Source organism: Lampetra fluviatilis, unplaced genomic scaffold (assembly GCF_964198595.1).
Source record: "Lampetra fluviatilis unplaced genomic scaffold, kcLamFluv1.1 SCAFFOLD_167, whole genome shotgun sequence".
Lineage (NCBI taxonomy): Eukaryota > Metazoa > Chordata > Hyperoartia > Petromyzontiformes > Petromyzontidae > Lampetra > Lampetra fluviatilis.
Window position 1 is genome coordinate 23,522 of NW_027621230.1, and position 19,497 is coordinate 43,018.

Genomic DNA, 19,497 nt, shown 5'->3' on the forward strand with positions numbered 1-19,497 from the left:
CTCACCAACCCACTCACCAACTCACTCACCAACTCACTCACCAACCAACTCACCAACCAACTCACCAACCCACTCACCAACCCACTCACCAACTCACTCACCAACTCACTCACCAACCAACTCACCAACCCACTCACCAACCCACTCACCAACTCACTCACCAACTCACTCACCAACCAACTCACCAACCCACTCACCAACTCACTCACCAACCCACTCACCAGCTAACTCACCAACTCACTCATCAACCAACTCACCAACTCACTCACCAACCCACTCACCAACTCACTCACCAGCTCACTCACCAACTCACCAACTCACTCACCAGCTCACTCACCAACTCACCAACTCACTCACCAACTCACTCACCAGCTCACTCACCAACTGACTCACCAACTGACTCACCAACCCACTCACCAACTCACTCACCAACTCACTCACCAACTCACTCACCAGCTCACCAACTCACTCACCAACTCACTCACCAACTCACCAACTCACTCACCAACTCACTCACCAGCTCACTCACCAACTCACCAACTCACTCACCAACTCACTCACCAGCTCACTCACCAACTGACTCACCAACTGACTCACCAACCCACTCACCAACTCACTCACCAACTCACTCACCAACTCACTCACCAGCTCACTCACCAACTCACTCACCAGCTCACCAACTCACTCACCAGCTCACTCACCAACTCACTCACCAGCTCACTCACCAACTCACTCACCAGCTCACTCACCAACTCACTCACCAGCTCACTCACCAACTCACTCACCAACTAACTCACCAACTCACTCACCAACTCACTCACCAACTCACTCACCAACTCACTCACCAACCCACTCACCAACCCACTCACCAACCCACTCACCAACCCACTCACCAACTCACTCACCAACTCACTCACCAACTCACTCACCAACTCACTCACCAACTCACTCACCAACTCACTCACCAACTCATTCAGCAACCCACTCACCAACACACTCACCAACTCACTCACCAACTCACTCACCAACTCACTCACCAGCTCACTCACTCACCAACTCACTCATCAACTCACTCACCAACTCACTCACCAACTCACTCACCAACCCACTCACCAACTCACTCACCAACACACTCACCAACTCACTCACCAACTCACTCACCAACTCACTCACCAACTCACTCACCAACTCACTCATCAACTCAATCACCAACTCACTCACCAACCCACTCACCACTCACTCACCAACCCACTCACCAACCCACTCACCACTCACTCACCAACCCACTCACCAACCCACTCACCAACCCACTCACCAACTCACTCACCAACCCACTCACCAACCCACTCACCAACCCACTCACCAACCCACTCACCAACCCACTCACCAACCCACTCACCAACTCACTCACCAACCCACTCACCAACCCACTCACCAACCCACTCACCAACCCACTCACCAACCCACTCACCAACTCACTCACCAACCAACTCACCAACCAACTCACTCACCAACTCACTCACCAACCCACTCATCAACTCACTCATCAACCAACTCACTCACCAACTCACTCACCAACTCACTCACCAACTCACTCACCAACTCACTCACCAACCCACTCACCAACCCACTCACCAACTCACTCACCAACTCACTCACCAACCCACTCACCAGCTCACTCACCAACTCACTCACCAACTCACTCACCAACTCACTCACCAACTCACTCACCAACCCACTCACCAGCTCACTCACCAACTCACTCACCAACTCACTCACCAACTCACTCACCAACTCACTCACCAACTCACTCACCAACACACTCACCAACTCACTCACCAACCCACTCACCAACTCACTCACCAACTCACTCACCAACCCACTCACCAACCCACTCACCAACTCACTCACCAACTCACTCACCAACACACTCACCAACTCACTCACCAACTCACTCACCAACCCACTCACCAACCCACTCACCAACCCACTCACCAACTCACTCACCAACCCACTCACCAACCCACTCACCAACCCACTCACCGACTCACTCACCAACTCACTCACCAACCCACTCACCGACTCACTCACCAACTCACTCACCAGCTCACTCACTCACCAGCTCACTCACTCACCAACCCACTCACCAACTCACTCACCAACTCACTCACTCACCAACTCACTCACCAGCTCACTCAGCAACCCACTCACCAACCCACTCACCAACTCACTCACCAACTCACTCACCAGCTCACCAACTCACTCACCAACCCACTCACCAACTCACTCACCAACTCACTCACCAACCCACTCACCAACTCACTCACCAACACACTCACCAACTCACTCACCAACTCACTCACCAACCCACTCACCAACCCACTCACCAACCCACTCACCAACCCACTCACCAACCCACTCACCAACTCACTCACCAACTCACTCACCAACCCACTCACCAGCTCACTCACCAACTCACTCACCAACTCACTCACCAACTCACTCACCAACTCACTCACCAACTCACTCACCAACTCACTCACCAACACACTCACCAACTCACTCACCAACTCACTCACCAGCTCACTCACCAACCAACTCACTCACCAACTCACTCACCAACTCACTCACCAACTCACTCACCAACTCACTCACCAACTCACTCACCAACAAACTCACCAACTCACTCACCAACTCACTCACCAACTCACTCACCAGCTCACTCATCAGCCCACTCACCGACTCACTCACCAACTCACTCACCAGCTCACTCACCAACTCACTCACCAACCCACTCACCAACTCACTCACCAACTCACTCATCAACCCACTCACCAACTCACTCACCAACTGACTCACCAACTCACTCACCAACTCACTCACCAACTCACTCACCAACCCACTCACCGACTCACTCACCAACTCACTCACCAACCCACTCACCGACTCACTCACCAACTCACTCACCAGCTCACTCACTCACCAACCCACTCACCAACTCACTCACCAACTCACTCACTCACCAACTCACTCACCAGCTCACTCAGCAACCCACTCACCAACTCACTCAGCAACCCACTCACCAACTCACTCACCAACTCACTCACCAACTCACCAACCCACTCACCGACTCACTCACCAACCCACTCACCAACTCACTCACCAACTCACTCACCAGCTCACCAACTCACTCACCGACCCACTCACCGACTCACTCACCAACCCACTCACCAACCCACTCACCAGCTCACCAACTCACTCACCAACTCACTCACCAACTCACTCACCAGCTCACCAACTCACTCACCAACTCACTCACCAACTCACTCACCAGCTCACCAACTCACTCACCAACTCACTCACCAACTCACTCACCAGCTCACTCACCAACTCACTCACCAACTCACTCACCAACTCACTCACCAGCTCACTCACCAACTCACTCACCAACTCACTCACCAACTCACTCACCAACCCACTCACCAACTCACTCACCAACTCACTCACCAACTCACTCACCAACCAACTCACCAACTCACTCACCAACTCACTCACCAACTCACTCACCAACTCACTCACCAACTCACTCACCAACTCACTCACCAACTCACTCACCAACTCACTCACCAACTCACTCACCAACTCACTCACCAACTCACTCACCAACCCACTCACCAACTCACTCACCAACTCACTCACCAACTCACTCACCAACTCACTCACCAACCAACTCACCAACTCACTCACCAACTCACTCACCAACTCACTCACCAACTCACTCACCAACTCACTCACCAACTCACTCACCAACCCACTCACCAACTCACTCACCAACTCACTCACCAGCTCACTCACCAACTCACTCACCAACTCACTCACCAGCTCACTCACCAACTCACTCACCAACTCACTCACCGACTCACTCACCAACTCACTCACCAACTCACTCATCAACTCACTCACCAACTCACTCACCAACTCACTCACCAAAATCCTGGTTAGTTAGTTAGACAGAGTAGTTAGTTAGCTAGTTAGACACAGAGTGAGTAGTTAGACACACACAGTGAGTAGTTAGACAATGATTAGTTAGTTAGACAGAGTGAGTATATAGACACTCAGTGGTTAGACACACAGAGTAGCTAGTTAGACATGCAGTGTATATATACAGAGTGGTTAGACACAGAGTAGTCAGACACACACAGCATATATCCACAGTGAGTAGATAGACAGAGTAGTTAGTTAGACAGAGTAGTTAGTTAGACAATTAGTAGATAGACACACACAGAGTGAGTGAGTAGAAGTTGTCTGTCTGCGTGCGTGTTAATAGACAGATAGACACACAGTAGATAGACGATGAGTAGACACAGAGTGAGTAGATAGACACAGAGTTAGTTAGACAATGGTTAGTTAGACACACAGTGAGTGAGTGTATAGACACACATAGTTAGTTAGACAATGATGATTAGTAGATAGACACACACAGAGTGAGTGAGTGAGTAGAGTATGTCTGTCTGCGTGTGAGTGTTAATAGACAGATAGACACACAGTAGTTAGATAGACACACACAGTATGTAGACAGAGTAGCTAGTTAGCTAGATAGACACACAGTAGTTAGTTAGACACACACAGTATATAGACACAGTAGTTAGATAGACACACACAGTATATAGACAGAGTAGCTAGTTAGCTAGATAGACACACAGTCGTTAGATAGACACACACAGTATATAGACACAGTAGTTAGTTAGACACACACAGTATATAGACACAGTAGTTAGTTAGACAGACAGTGTATAGACACACACAGTATATAGACAGAGTAGTTAGACAATGACGATGAGTAGTTAGACACAGAGTGAGTGAGTGGAGGTTGTTTGTCTGTCTGCGTGTGAGTGTTAATAGACAGATAGACACACAGTAGATAGACAGAGTGTATGAACACACAGTGTATAGACACATAGTTAGTTAGACAATGATTAGTATATAGACACACAGTGAATAGATACACACAGACAGAGTAAATAGACACACAGTATATAGACACACACAGTAAATAGACAATGATTAATTAGATAGACACACAGTAGTTAGACATAGTTAGTTAGACAATGATTACCTAGTTAGACACACAGAGTAGAGTTTGTCTGCGTGCGAGGAACGGGAGGAGTGAACTCACCGCGCGGACACAACGACCAAGACCAGGCCTCGGCCTGGCCGCGTTTTGTTCAAAGCGTCTTCCGGAAGAGGAAGACCAACGGCGTCTTCCGGAAGAGGAAGACCAACGGCGTCTTCCGGAAGAGGAAGACCAACGGCGTCTTCCGGAAGAGAAAGACCAACGGCGTCTTCCGGAAGAGGAAGACCAACGGCGTCTTCCGGAAGAGGAAGACCAACGGCGTCTTCCGGAAGAGGAAGACCAACGGCGTCTTCCGGAAGAGGAAGACCAACGGCGGCTTCCGGAATGGGAAGACCAACGGCGTCTTCCGGAAGAGGAAGACCAACGGCGGCTTCCGGAAGAGGAAGACCAACGGCGTCTTCCGGAAGAGGAAGACCAACGGCGTCTTCCGGAAGAGGAAGACCAACGGCGTCTTCCGGAAGAGAAAGACCAACGGCGTCTTCCGGAAGAGGAAGACCAACGGCGTCTTCCGGAAGAGGAAGACCAACGGCGTCTTCCGGAAGAGGAAGACCAACGGCGTCTTCCGGAAGAGGAAGATGGCATCGCATCGACAGGCGTATCGTCTTCCGGAAGAGGAAGACGAACGGCGTCTTCCGGAAGAGCAAGATGGCATCGCACCGATAGGCGTGTCATCTTCCGGAAGAGGAAGACCAACGGCGTCTTCCGGAAGAGGAAGACCAACGGCGTCTTCCGGAAGAGGAAGATGGCATCGCATTGATCGGCGTGTCATCTTCCGGAAGAGGAAGACCAACGGCGTCTTCCGGAAGAGGAAGACCAACGGCGTCTTCCGGAAGAGCAAGATGGCATCGCACCGATAGGCGTGTCATCTTCCGGAAGAGGAAGACCAACGGCGTCTTCCGGAAGAGGAAGACCAACGGCGTCTTCCGGAAGAGGAAGATGGCATCGCATTGATCGGCGTATCGTCTTCCGGAAGAGGAAGACCAATGGCGTCTTCCGGAAGAGGAAGATGGCATGGCATCGATCGGCGTGTAATCTTCCGGAAGAGGAAGACAAACGGCGTCTTCCGGAAGAGGAAGATGGCATCGCATTGATCGGCGTGTAATCTTCCGGAAGAGGAAGACAAACGGCGTCTTCCGGAAGAGGAAGATGGCATGGCATCGATCGGCGTGTAATCTTCCGGAAGAGGAAGACAAACGGCGTCTTCCGGAAGAGGAAGATGGCATCGCATTGATCGGCATATCGTCTTCCGGAAGAGGAAGACCAACGGCGTCTTCCGGAAGAGAAAGACCAACGGCGTCTTCCGGAAGAGGAAGATCGTATTACAACAAGAGGAGGATGGTCTTCCGGAAGAGGAAGATGGTCTTCCGGAGGAGGAAGATCGTGTAGCACCAATACAAGGTGTCTTCTTCCGGAAGAGGAAGATCATCTTCCGGAAGAGGAAGAACGGCTTACACCAATACAAAGTGTTCTCTTCCGGAAGACGAAGATCATCTTCCGGAAGAGGAAGATCTATTGCACCAAGACAAGGGCTCGTCTTCCGGAAGAGGAAGATCATCTTCCGGAAGAAGAAGATCTAGTGCACCAAGACAAGGGCTCGTCTTCCGGAAGAGGAAGATCATCTTCCGGAAGAGGAAGATCTATTGCACCAAGACAAGGGCTCGTCTTCCGGAAGAGGAAGATCATCTTCCGGAAGAAGAAGATCTAGTGCACTAAAACAAGATCATCTTCCGGAAGAAGAAGATCTAGTGCACCAAGACAAGGGCTCGTCTTCCGGAAGAGGAAGATCATCTTCCGGAAGAGGAAGATCTATTGCACCAAGACAAGGGCTCGTCTTCCGGAAGATGAAGATCATCTTCCGGAAGATGAAGACGCCCTGAGGGATCCCGCGAGGAGCAAATTTTCATTTTTCTTGGTTTCGTCGGTGAAGTCCGCGTGGGTAGAAAATTTAAAATAAAAAAAACAACACTTAACGACGTTGTTTCGGTAAAGTCACGCAGTTAGAAATCAATTGAAATAAAACTAAAAAATGTTAATAAAATAAAAAATACAAATTCAACAAAAAATGTAAATTCAACAAAAAATATTTTTTTAATTAAACAAAAAATTTAAATTAAACAAAAAATATAAATTAAACAAATAAAATAAATTAAACAAAAATTATTAATAAAACAAAAACCAACACATAACGACGTTGTTTCGGTAAAGTCACGTAGTTAGAAATCAATTAAAATTAAATAAAACAAAAAAATTGAAATAAAACAAAAACTACAAATTAAACAAAAAATTAAAATATTTTTTTTTAATTAAAAAAATTTAAATTAAACAAAAAATATAAATTAAACAAAAACCAACACATAACGACGTTGTTTCGGTAAAGTCACGCAGTTAGAAATCAATTAAAATTGGGGGACTAACTTCTTAAGCCAAGATGCCGATTCGAATCTTAGATTTGAAGCTTTCGTGACTGCAAGGAATCACATTCTTAGGTTTTTTCGGTAAAGTCACCGTGTAGGTAAAACATCAAAATTAATGAAAATAAAATAAAATAAAACAAAAATCACGACGTTTCGGAGGCGACACAAGTCTCCGTCAGCAGCTAATCTGGCTGTGACGGTCCCACCTGCTGACGGAGACTTGTGTTGCCTCCGAAACGTCGTGATTTTTGTTTTATTTTATTTTATTTTCATTAATTTCGATGTTTTACCTACGTGACTTTACCGAACAAACAACCTAAGAATATGATTCGAATCTTGATCGACCAGGGTTGCATCGAACTCCCGTCGGGCCGACGTACGGCATGTGCGACGGTACAAGTGCTGGTCACGAGGACGGTACGCGTACCGCCGGGTGTTCTGGTGGGACCGTCAAGGGCCAGGGGGTCGACGCACCTGATTTGATAGCGGCCCAGACCATTAGTCAAAGGTGACCCCTTCATCGCGCTCCTAAATGTTGGGGTCGCGAACGGCCGCGGTTCCCCAAAGGGACCGTGCTTTCGCGCGCGACGCCGGTACCCTGCGAGGATCCGGTCATTGGTCAGGCGAGCACCGATCCTCCGTCGAAAACCGCATTCGGACCGCGACGACGGGCGGCTGGAGGCGCTTTGCGCGGGTTCATCTGACCTGTCCGACCCGCAGCGAGAAAAGCTACGAACCCTCCTTCGCGAGATTTTTCAGACGCCTTTAGCCGACACAAATACGATCTTGGGCGTGCTAAACCGCTGCGACGCCACATTGACACAGGCGACAGCGCGCCGATCGTGTCAAATCGGCCGTAGACGACTTGCTAGCCGCGGACATTATATATTCCCTTCTAGCAGCCCTTGGGGTTGCACCCATCGTGTTAGTTCAACGTGTAATGTTCTTGGTTCTTTCGGTAAAGTCACGTAGAAGGGAAGTAATAAAATAATAAAAACGTAATAAAATAATTCTCACGACGGTTCGGCCACAACGCAAGCAGCCGTCTTCAGGTGAAGAACAGCGTCTGTCGGTAAAGTCGCGTAGAAGGGAAATAATAAAATAACAAAAACATAATAAAATAATTCTCACGGCGTTTCGGCCACAACGCAAGCAGCCGTCCTCAGGTGAAAACCAGGTCTGTCGAGGCGACAGCGTCTGAATGAAAACCAGGTCTGTCGGCCCCACAGACAGACCTGGTTTTCACCTGAGGACGGCTGCTTGCGTTGTGGCCGAAACGTCGTGAGAATTATTTTATTATGTTTTTATTATTTCATTATTTCCCTTCTACGCGACTTTACCGAAAGAACCAAGAAGATGAATCCCTGCAGTCACGAAAGCTTTACATCAAAATATAATAATATAATAATATATTATTTTATTTTATTATATTATTATATTTTATTATATTATAATATTATTTTATTATGATATTTTATTATATTCTTTTTATTATGTTTTATTTTTATTATTTTATGATTTCCCTTCTACGTGGCGACTTTACCGAAAGAACCAAGAAGATGAATCCCTGCAGTCACGAAAGAAGCTTTAAATCAAAATTAAAGTGTAACGTGAGCATTCTAGTTTTGAAGCTTTCGTGACTGCAAGGAATCATATTGTTAGGTTTTTTCGGTAAAGTCACCGTGTAGGTAAAACATCAAAATTAATGAAAATAAAATAAAAATAAAATAAAATATTTTATTTTATTTTCATTAATTTTGATGTTTTACCTACGTGACTTTACCGAAAAAACCTAAGAATTAACGTGAGAATCATCTTCTTAGGTTGTTTCGGTAAAGTCACGTAGAAAGTAAAATAAAATAAAAACAAAAATCACGACGTGTCGGAGGCAACACAAGTCTCCGTCATCAGGTGGGACCGTCACAGCCAGATTAGCTGCATCAAGTGATACATCAAGTGATACAGCTAATCTGGCTGTGACGGTCCCACCTGATGACGGAGACTTGTGTTGTATCAAGTGATACAGCTAATCTGGCTGTGACGGTCCCACCTGATGACGGAGACTTGTGTTGCCTCCGAAACGTCGTGATTTTTGTTTTTATTCTATTTTATTTTCATTAATTTTGATGCTTTACCTACCTGGTGACTTTACCGAAAAAACAAACCTAAGAATATGATTCGAATCTTGATCGACCAGGGTTGCATCGAACTCCCGTCGGGCCGACGTACGGCATGTGCGACGGTACAAGTGCTGGTCACGAGGACGGTACGCGTACCGCCGGGTGTTCTGGTGGGACCGTCAAGGGCCAGGGGGTCGACGCACCTGATTTGATAGCGGCCCAGACCATTAGTCAAAGGTGACCCCTTCATCGCGCTCCTAAATGTTGGGGTCGCGAACGGCCGCGGTTCCCCAAAGGGACCGTGCTTTCGCGCGCGACGCCGGTACCCTGCGAGGATCCGGTCATTGGTCAGGCGAGCACCGATCCTCCGTCGAAAACCGCATTCGGACCGCGACGACGGGCGGCTGGAGGCGCTTTGCGCGGGTTCATCGGACCTGTCCGACCCGCAGCGGGAAAAGCTACGAACCCTCCTTCGCGAGATTTTTCAGACGCCTTTAGCCGACACAAATACGATCTTGGGCGTGCTAAACCGCTGCGACGCCACATTGACACAGGCGACAGCGCGCCGATCGTGTCAAATCGGCCGTAGACGACTTGCTAGCCGCGGACATTATATATTCCCTTCTAGCAGCCCTTGGGGTTGCACCCATCGTGTTAGTTCAACGTGTAATGTTCTTGGTTCTTTCGGTAAAGTCACGTAGAAGGGAAGTAATAAAATAATAAAAACGTAATAAAATAATTCTCACGACGGTTCGGCCACAACGCAAGCAGCCGTCTTCAGGTGAAGAACAGCGTCTGTCGGTAAAGTCGCGTAGAAGGGAAATAATAAAATAACAAAAACATAATAAAATAATTCTCACGGCGTTTCGGCCACAACGCAAGCAGCCGTCCTCAGGTGAAAACCAGGTCTGTCGAGGCGACAGCGTCTGAATGAAAACCAGGTCTGTCGGCCCCACAGACAGACCTGGTTTTCACCTGAGGACGGCTGCTTGCGTTGTGGCCGAAACGTCGTGAGAATTATTTTATTATGTTTTTGTTATTTTATTATTTCCCTTCTACGCGACTTTACCGAAAGAACCAAGAAGATGAATCCCTGCAGTCACGAAAGCTTTACATCAAAAAAAATAATATAATAATATATTATTTTATTATATTATTATATTTTATTATATTATATTATAATATTATAATATTATTTTATTATGATATTTTATTATATTCTTTTTATTATGTTTTATTTTTATTATTTTATTACTTCCCTTCTACGTGGCGACTTTACCGAAAGAACCAAGAAGATGAATCCCTGCAGTCACGAAAGAAGCTTTAAATCAAAATTAAAGTGTAACGTGAGAATATATCCGGCTCACTGACGTATCACAACTCGTCACGGTGATTGGCTCTGCCGGTCCTGGTTTACAGCCAATGGGGGGGAGCCTAGGGGGCGTGGCTCTGACGTCATGGGAAGGTGACAGCTGCAAGTAGATGATTGGTTCTGCTGGCTTTGGCCTCAGCCAATGGGGAGATGAGTCAGGGGCGTGGCTCTGATGTCATGGTAACAGCTGCAAGTAGATGATTGGCCCTGCCGGCTTTGGCCTCAGCCAATGGGGAGATGAGTCAGGGGCGTGGCTCTGACGTCATGGTAACAGCTGCAAGTAGATGATTGGCCCTGCCGGCTTTGGCCTCAGCCAATGGGGAGATGAGTCAGGGGCGTGGCCCTGACGTCATGGTAACAGCTGCAAGTAGATGATTGGCCCTGCCGGCTTTGGCCTCAGCCAATGGGGAGATGAGTCAGGGGCGTGGCTCTGACGTCATGGTAACAGCTGCAAGTAGATGATTGGTTCTGCCGGCTTTGGCCTCAGCCAATGGGGAGATGAGTCAGGGGCGTGGCTCTGACGTCATGGTAACAGCTGCAGGTAGATGATTGGTTCTGCCGGCTTTGGCCTCAGCCAATGGGGAGATGAGTCAGGGGCGTGGCTCTGACGTCATGGTAACAGCTGCAGGTAGATGATTGGTTCTGCCGGCTTTGGCCTCAGCCAATGGGGAGATGAGTCAGGGGCGTGGCCCTGACGTCATGGTAACAGCTGCAGGTAGATGATTGGTTCTGCCGGCTTTGGCCTCAGCCAATGGGGAGATGAGTCAGCGGCGTGGCCCTGACGTCATGGTAACAGCTGCAAGTAGATGATTGGCCCTGCTGGCTTTGGCCTCAGCCAATGGGGAGATGAGTCAGGGGCGTGGCCCTGACGTCATGGTAACAGCTGCAGGTAGATGATTGGTTCTGCCGGCTTTGGCCTCAGCCAATGGGGAGATGAGTCAGGGGCGTGGTCCCGGGAGCTTACGAGGGAGCCTGGAAGATTCCACGGAGGCTAACGAGGATTGGCGGAAAGGCACCACGTGACCCGGGTGTTAAATATGGGTGGAGAGGAACGACACGGGGGTCAGAACGGGAACGAACGGAGGAAGGGGGCCACGCGGGTTGCCACGTGGCTACGTGCGTCTCTCTCGGTCTATCTGTCCCTCTCACTTTGTCTATCAGCAGCGTGAAGTGGACGTCACCCAATAGTGAATTAAAGACGGGTTCCAGAAGTCGTCTCGAAGAGTCTTACTACAAAACAACACGACGGCTCCATCTTGTTGGTTCTTTCGGTAAAGTCGTCACGTAGAAGGGAAGTAATAAAATAATAAAAATAAAACATAATAAAATAATAAAAATAAACATAATAGAATAATAAAAATAAAACATAATAAAATAATAAAAATAAAACATAATAAAATAATAATTATTATTATTTTATTTTAATTATTTTATTACTTCCCTTCTACGTGACGACTTTACCGAAAGAACCAACAAGATGAATCCCTGCAGTCACGAAAGAAGCTTTAAATCGAAATTTTTTATTTTATTATGTTTTATTTTTATTATAAAAGAATCATTTTATTATGTTAAAATCCCTGCAGTCACGAAAGCGGTCACCGCTGGCCCGACGGTGCCGAGTCTCACTGTGTGCGTGTGGCGATCTCGCCACTCTCCAACCTCCGCCGTGCGTGGCCTCACTCCGTCTCTATTCCCAACTCCAGAGGTGTGGACTCGAGTCATGTGACTTGGACTCGAGTCAGACTCGAGTCATGAATTTGATGACTTGCGACTCGACTTGGACTTGCATAACAATGACTTTGTCCCACCTATGAGATGTGGACTCGAGTCATGTGACTTGGACTCGAGTCAGACTCGAGTCATGAATTTGATGACTTGCGACTCGACTTGGACTTGCATAACAATGACTTTGTCCCACCTATGAGATGTGGACTCGAGTCATGTGACTTGGACTCGAGTCAGACTCGAGTCATGAATTTGATGACTTGCGACTCGACTTGGACTTGCATAACAATGACTTTGTCCCACCTATGAGATGTGGACTCGAGTCATGTGACTTGGACTCGAGTCAGACTCGAGTCATGAATTTGATGACTTGCGACTCGACTTGGACTTGCATAACAATGACTTTGTCCCACCTATGAGATGTGGACTCGAGTCATGTGACTTGGACTCGAGTCAGACTCGAGTCATGACTTTGATGACTTGCGACTCGACTTGGACTTGCATAACAATGACTTTGTCCCACCTATGAGATGTGGACTCGAGTCATGTGACTTGGACTCGAGTCAGACTCGAGTCATGAATTTGATGACTTGCGACTCGACTTGGACTTGCATAACAATGACTTTGTCCCACCTATGAGATGTGGACTCGAGTCATGTGACTTGGACTCGAGTCAGACTCGAGTCATGAATTTGATGACTTGCGACTCGACTTGGACTTGCATAACAATGACTTTGTCCCACCTATGAGATGTGGACTCGAGTCATGTGACTTGGACTCGAGTCAGACTCGAGTCATGAATTTGATGACTTGCGACTCGACTTGGACTTGCATAACAATGACTTTGTCCCACCTATGAGATGTGGACTCGAGTCATGTGACTTGGACTCGAGTCAGACTCGAGTCATGAATTTGATGACTTGCGACTCGACTTGGACTTGCATAACAATGACTTTGTCCCACCTATGAGATGTGGACTCGAGTCATGTGACTTGGACTCGAGTCAGACTCGAGTCATGAATTTGATGACTTGCGACTCGACTTGGACTTGCATAACAATGACTTTGTCCCACCTCTGCCCAACTCTCTCCTCCCGTCTCTTCCGGAATCTCTCCCTTAAGAGCTCGCCCCGATCTCTGACACGTGACCTAACCCCTCCCCCCGTGACGTCATATCCGCGAGGCCGTGCACGCACGCATTACACGTGCCTTGACATCAAACGGGGGTCAAGTTTCACTGGGGGTCAGTAGGAGGAGGAGGCTGCTTTTCGCTCCGGCCGGGACGCACTAGTGGCAGACGTCGCAACCGGGTACCCGATACCCGTACCCTACCTGTACCCATACCCTAGCCGTACCCGTACCCTACCCGATACCCGTACCCTACCCGATACCCGTACCCTACCCGATACCTGTACCCGTACCCTACCCGTACCCGTACCCTACCCGTACCCGTACCCTACCCGTACCCTACCCGATACCTGTACCCTACCCGATACCTGTACCCTACCCGTACCCGTACCCTACCCGATACCCGTACCCTACCCGTACCCTACCCGATACCCGTACCCTACCTGATACCCGTACCCTACCCGATACCCGTACCCTACCCGATACCCGTACCCTACCCGTACCCTACCCGATACCCGTACCCTACCCGATACCCGTACCCTACCCGATACCCGTACCCTACCCGTACCCTACCCGATACCCGTACCCTACCCGATACCCGTACCCTACCCGTACCCTACCCGATACCCGTACCCTACCCGTACCGTACCCGTACCCTACCCGTACCCTACCCGATACCCGTACCCTACCCGATACCTGTACCCGTACCCTACCCGTACCCTACCCGATACCCGTACCCTACCCGATACCCGTACCCTACCCGTACCCTACCCGATACCCGTACCCTACCCGATACCTGTACCCGTACCCTACCCGTACCCTACCCGATACCCGTACCCTACCCGATACCCGTACCCTACCCGTACCCTACCCGTACCCGTACCCTACCCGATACCCGTACCCGTACCCTACCCGTACCCTACCCGATACCCGTACCCGTACCCTACCCGATACCCGTACCCTACCCGATACCCGTACCCTACCCGTACCCGTACCCTACCCGTACCCGTACCCTACCCGTACCCTATCCGATACCCATACCCGTACCCTACCCATACCCTACCCGTACCCTAGCCGATACCCGTACCCTACCCGATACCCGTACCCTACCCGTACCCGTACCCTACCCGTACCCTATCCGATACCCATACCCGTACCCTACCCATACCCTACCCGTACCCTACCCGATACCCGTACCCTACCCGTACCCGTACCCTACCCGTACCCATACCCTAGCCGATACCCGTACCCTACCCGATACCCGTACCCTACCCGACCCGTACCCTACCCGTACCCTACCCGTACCCGTACCCTAGCCGATACCCGTACCCTAGCCGTACCCGTACCCTACCCGTACCCTACCCGTACCCGTACCCTAGCCGATACCCGTAACCTAGCCGATACCCGTACCCTACCCGTACCCGTACCCTACCCGTACCCTACTCGATACCCGATACCCGTACCCTACCCGTACCCGTACCCTACCCGTACCCGTACCCTACCCGTACCCGTACCCTACCCGATACCCGTACCCTACCCGATACCCGTACCCTACCCGTACCCTACCCGTACCCATACCCTAGCCGATACCCGTACCCTACCCGTACCCGTACCCTACCCGTACCTGTACCCTACTCGATACCCGATACCCGTACCCTACCCGATACCCGTACCCTACCCGATACCCGTACCCTACCCGATACCCGTACCCTACCCGTACCCTACCCGTACCCATACCCTACCCGATACCCGTACCCTACCCGATACCCGTACCCTACCCGTACCCTACCCGTACCCATACCCTACCCGATACCCGTACCCTACCCGATACCCGTACCCTACCCGATACCCGTACCCTACCCGTACCCGTACCCTACCCGTACCCATACCCTAGCCGATACCCGTACCCTACCCGATACCCGTACCCGTACCCTACCCGTACCCTACCCGATACCCGTACCCGTACCCTACCCGTTTGCGACCCTGGTGCGGCCGGGTACGGGGAGGCCGTGAGTCACTGGTGAGTCGCCGTTTTGTCACTCATTTCCCAACGTCTTGTATGTGTGTCTGTGTGTGTCTGTGTCTGTGTGTGTGTGTCTGTGTGTGTGTGTCTGTGTGTGTGTCTCTGTGTGTGTGTCTATGTGTGTGTGTCTCTGTATGTGTGGGTGTGTGTGTCTGTGTGTGTGTCTGTGTCTGTGTGTGTCTGTGTCTGTGTGTGTGTGTCTGTGTGTGTGTCTCTGTGTGTGTGTCTATGTGTGTGTGTGTCTCTGTATGTGTGTGTGTGTGTCTGTGTGTGTGTCTGTGTCTGTGTGTGTGTGTGTCACTGTGTGTGTGTCTGTGTGTGTGTCTGTGTGTGTCTGTGTGTGTGTCTGTGTGTGTGTCTGTGTGTCTGTGTGTGTGTCTGTGTGTGTGTCTGTGTGTGTCTGTGTGAGTCGTCACGTGACCAACCATTCCGCAGTCAAAGGTCACCGAACATCTAATCAGCGCCACAAAGATCCCCCAAATAGCCTCTAACAATCTGCAGGGGCAAGTGCAGTTACACACAGACACAGATAAAGCTCCCTTGTGTCACCCACTCACCAACTCACCCACTCAACCACGCACTCACTCACCCACTCACCCACTCACCCACCCACTCACCCACTCACTCACCCACTCACTCACCCACTCACCCACTCACTCACTCACTCCCTCACCCACCCACCCACCCACTCACCCACTCACCCACTCACCCACTCACCCACCCACCCACCCACTCACCCACCCACCCACACACTCACCCACCCACCCACCCACACACTCACCCACCCACCCACTCACCTACCCACTCACCCACCCACCTACTCACCCACTCACTCACCCACCCACCCACCCACACACTCACCCACCCACCCACTCACCTACCCACTCACCCACCCACCCACTCACTCACCCACCTACTCACCCACCCACTCACCCACTCACCCACCCACTCACCCACTCACCCACCCACCCACTCACCCACTCACCCACCCACTCACCCACTCACTCACCCACCCACCCACCCACACACTCACCCACCCACTCACTCACCCACTCACTCACCCACTCACCCACTCACCCACCCACTCACTCACTCACTCACCCACTCACTCACTCACCCACCCACCCACCCACCCACCCACCCACTCACCCACCCACTCACCCACCCACCCACACACTCACCCACCCACTCACCTACCCACTCACCCACCCACCCACTCACTCACCCACCTACTCACCCACCCACTCACCCACCCACTCACCCACTCACTCACCCACCCACCCACTCACTCCCTCACCCACCCACCCACCCACCCACCCACCCACTCACTCACCCACTCACTCACACATTCACTCACCCACTCACTCACCCACTCACTCACTAACTTACCCAGCCACTCACTCACTCACCCACCCACTCACCCACCCACTCACCTACCCACTCACCCACCCACCCACTCACTCACCCACCTACTCACCCACTCACTCACCCACTCACCCACCCACCCACTCACCCACTCACCCACCCACTCACCCACCCACCCACCCACTCACCCACTCACCCACCCACTCACTCACCCACTCACTCACCCACTCACTCACTCACTCACCCACCCACCCACCCACCCACCCACCCACCCACCCACCCACCCACTCACTCACTCACTCACCCACCCACTCACTCCCTCACCCACCCACCCACCCACCCACCCACTCACCCACTCACCCACCCACTCACCCACTCACTCACCCACTCACTCACCCACTCACTCACTCACTCACCCACCCACCCACCCGCCCCCACTCACCCACTCACCCACCCACTCACCCACCCACTCACCTACCCACTCACCCACCCACCCACTCACTCACCCACCTACTCACCCACTCACTCACCCACTCACCCACCCACCCACCCACCCACTCACCCACCCACTCACTCACTCACCCACCCACTCACTCCCTCACCCACCCACCCACCCACTCACCCACTCACCCACCCACTCACCCACTCACTCACCCACTCACTCACTCACTCACCCACTCACTCACCCACTCACTCACTCACCCACCCACCCACCCGCCCCCACTCACCCACTCACCCACCCACTCACCCACCCACTCACCTACCCACTCACCCACCCACCCACTCACTCACCCACCTACTCACCCACTCACTCACCCACTCACCCACTCACCTACTCACTCACCCACCCACCCACTCACTCCCTCACCCACCCACTCACCCACTCACCCACCCACTCACCCACCCACTCACTCACCCACCCACCCACTCACCCACCCACCCACCCACCCACTCACCCACCCACCCACTCACCCACCCACTCACTCACCCACTCACCCACCCACCCACTCACCCACCCACCCACTCACTCACTCACTCACCCACCCACCCACCCACCCACTCACCCACCCACTCACTCACTCACCCACCCACCCACTCACCCACTCACTCCCTCACCCACCCACCCACTAACTCACCCACTCACCCACCCACCCACTCATTCCATCACCCACCCACCCACCCACTCACCCACTCACCCACCCACCCACCCACTCACCCACCCACCCACCCACCCACTCACTCACTCCCTCACCCACCCACCCACCCACCCACCCACTCACCCACTCACCCACTCACCCACCCACTCACTCCCTCACCAAACCCACCCACCCACCCACTCACCCACTCACCCACTCACGCACCCACCCACTCACCCACCCACTAACTCACCCACTCACCCACCCACCCACTCACTCCCTCACCCACCCACTCACCCACTCACCCACCCACCCACCCACTCACCCACCCACCCACTCACTCCCTCACCCACCCACCCACCCACCCACTCACCCACCCACTCACCCACTCACCCACTCACCCACTCACTCCCTTACCCACCCACCCACCCACCCACTCACCCACTCACCCACCCACTCACCCACCCACCCACCCACTCACCCACCCACCCACTCACTCACTCCCTCACCCACCCACCCACCCACTCACTCACCCACCCACCCACTCACTCACCCACTCACCCACTCACCCACCCACTCACTCCCTCACCCACCCACCCACCCACCCACTCACCCACTCACCCACCCACCCACCCACCCACTCACTCACTCACTCACCCACCCACCCACCCACCCACCCACTCACCCACCTACTCACCCCCCGACTCACTCACCCACTCACCCACCCACTCACTCACTCACCCACCCACCCACTCACTCACCCACTCACCCACCAACTCACCCACCCACTCACCCACCCACCCACTCACTCACCCACTCATCCACTCACTCACTCCCTCACCCACCCACCCACCCACCCACTCACCCACCCACCCACTCACCCACCCACCCACCCACTCACTCACCCACCCACTCACCCACCCACCCACCCACTCACCCACCCACTCACCCACCCACCCACCCACTCACCCACCCACTCACCCACCCACCCACTCACCCACCCACTCACCCACCCACCCACCCACTCACCCACCCACCCACTCACCCACTCACCGACTCACCCACCCACTCACTCCCTCAC